This window comes from Erinaceus europaeus, chromosome 16, assembly GCF_950295315.1.
Source record: "Erinaceus europaeus chromosome 16, mEriEur2.1, whole genome shotgun sequence".
Taxonomy (NCBI): Eukaryota; Metazoa; Chordata; class Mammalia; order Eulipotyphla; family Erinaceidae; genus Erinaceus; species Erinaceus europaeus.
Window position 1 is genome coordinate 39,737,148 of NC_080177.1, and position 2,988 is coordinate 39,740,135.

The following is a 2,988-nucleotide window of genomic DNA, read 5'->3' on the forward strand; positions in this document are numbered from 1 at the left end:
AATAAATTTAAAAAAAGTCAGAGGGAGATAAAGTGACAGCAATAGTGCATCAAACTTTCATGCTTGAGATCCCAGAGGCCTCAGGCTTAATCCTGTGCACCAATGTAAGGCAAAGGTGATAGTCCCTCTTAAAAGAAAGGGTTTATGGAGTATGGACCCAGGATCATTATAAACTGCAGAGGGCAGGAGGTCTGGCTTCTGTAATTGCTTCCCTGCTGAAGATGGGCATTGACAGATCAAACCATACTCCCAAAGGGATAAAGCTGTCGAGGGAAGGGATTGGATCTGGAGTTCCGGTAGTAGATATTACGTGGAATTGTACCCCTCTGATCCTTTGGTCTTGTCAGTATTTCCATTTTATAAATAAAATTTTTTAAAAAGGGAGAAAGGAAACATGTATTTTAGGAGGAATGAGAGCAGCCTCCACCGCCCTTTTAAAAACTTTTTATCTATTTTTTAAAATTTATTTATTGGGTAGGGACAGAGACTAATTAAGAGAGGAGGGAGAGATAGTGAGGGAGAAAGACAGAGACCTGTATCCCTGCTTCACTACATGTGAAGATTTCGCCCTGCAGGTGGAGACCAGAGGCTTGAACTTTTGACCTTGTGGATTGTAATCTGTGCGCTTAAACAGGTGAACTACCACCTGGTGTCGCCCCTTTTTAAAATTTCTTTATTGGGAATTAATGTTTTAGATTCAACAGTAAATACAATAGTTTGTACATGCATAACATTTCCCAGTTTTCCATATAACAATATAACCCCCACTAGGTCCTCTGTTAATCTTCTTGGATCTGTATTCTCCCCCCCCACCCACCCCAAAGTCTTTTACTTTGGTACAATACACCAACTCCAGTTCAGGTTCTACTTGTGTTTTCTTTTCTTATCTTGTTTTTCAACTTCTGCCTGAGAGTGAGATAATCCCATACTCATCCTTCTGTTTCTGACTTATTTCACTTAACATGAATTTTTCAAGGTCCATCCAAGATCAGCTGAAAACAATGAAGTCACCATTTTTTATAGTTGAGTAGTAAGTATTCCATTGTTTATATATACCACAACTTGTTCAGCCACTCAACTGTTGTTGGACACCTGGATTGCTTCCAGGTTTTGGCTATTACAAATTGTGCTGCTAAGAACATATGTGTACACAGATCTTTTTGAATGGGTGTATTGGGTTCCTTAGGATATATCCCTAGGAGAGGAATTGCAGGATCATAAGGTAGGTCCATTTCTAGCCTTCTGAAAGTTCTCCAGACTGTTCTCCACAGAGGTTGGACCAATTTACATTCCCACTAGCAGTGCAAGAGGGTTCCTTTGACCCCATACCCTCTCCAGCATAGTGTCCATACCTATCTTTTTTAATTTTATTGATTTTGAAGTCTATCATGTCAGATATGAGAATATCTGTGCCTGCCCTTTTTTGTGGGCCATTGGCTTGTATGATAGTTTTCCATCCTTTCACTTTGAGTCTGTGTTTGTCTTGTTGAGTTTGGTGGGTTTCCTGTAGACAGCATATTGTTGGGTTGTGTTTTCTAATCCATCTTCCTACTCTGTGCCTTTTAATAGGTGAATTCAGGCCATTGATATTTATTGATATCAAAGATTGAAGATATTTTAATGCCATTCTCGTAGAGTTTTAGAGTGTTCTGATACATGGCCTATTTATGGTGGTGTGACTGTTTATAGGAGACCTTTCAGAACTTCTTTCAGGGCAAGCTTGGTGATTGTTGATTCCTTCAACTGTTGCTTGTCTGAGAAGGTTTTGATGCCTCCACCTAGTCTGAATGACAGTGTAGCAGAATACAGCAGTCTTGGTTAAAAGCCTTTCTCATTGAGCACTTGATAGATATTTTGCTTTCTCTTCTGGCCTGTAGTGTTTGTGTGGATAAGTCTGCTGCTAATCTTATGGGTTTTTGTTTGTACGTGACTCTGTTTTTCTCTTGCAGCCTTCAGGATCCTTTCTTTATCCTTATTCCTTTCCATTCTAAATATGATGTGTCTTTAAGTCTGGGTTAATTCTGTTTGGGACCCTCTGGGCTTCTTGAACCTTTATGTCTTTTTGTTGTCTAGACTAGAGAAGTTTTCAGCAATTATGGCCTGAAGAATGCTTTCTTCCCCTCCCTCTCTTTCTTCCTCTGGTAAGTCAATAATGCGTATATTGTTTCTTTTGAAGTCATCCCACATTTCTCTGTTGTTGTTTTCAGTGTCTCTTAATCTCTTTTTGAGATCTCTTACTTCTTTTTTAGTTGTCTCTAATTTGTCCTCAATCTTGCTAATTCTTTCTTCAGCCTCACTGATTCTACTCTCTCTCCCCTCTACTGTTTTCTGGAGTTCATCTCTTTTGTTACCCTGTTCTGATACTGTTTTAGCTTGTTCAACTAGTTGTGTTCTTAGCTCAGCTATTTCAGCTTTCAGCTCTCTAATAACCTTGAGATAATTAGTGTTTTCTTCCATAGTCTCATTTGTTGTTTCTGCATTTCTGATGACAATTCTTTAAAACTCTTTACTCACTCCTGCGATTATTTCCTTAGCTAGTGTTTGGATGTTGACCTCATTATTTTGTGCTTCACCCTTTGGCGGGCTTTTTAGCTGTACTCTTGTCCTGGTTCACTTCTCCAATATTTCTTCTTGTTGGTTTAACCATTTTGTATATTATGTTATGAGGTCCCTCTCTCAGTGCCTTCAAATTACTGATCATTCTTGCCTGGTCACTTGTGTCTAAGTAAGGTAATTAAAGGGTTCACAGTTGTGGAAGTTGACAGTTGTTTCAATATTATTTTAACCCCTGATTTGGAGTTCAGTGGCTTAAAAGCCTCTTTTGTTCTTTTTCTTCCCTGTAGGCTATGGGAGCTTGAGGGCTTTTAAACTATAAGTAGGCTTCTTAGCTTAATCCCTTGATCCTGACCAAGAGATAAAGCAGGATGGGGCAGAGATAATCCAGTGGTTATGCAAAGAGACTCTCACAGTCCCACCACTAGGCTAAGG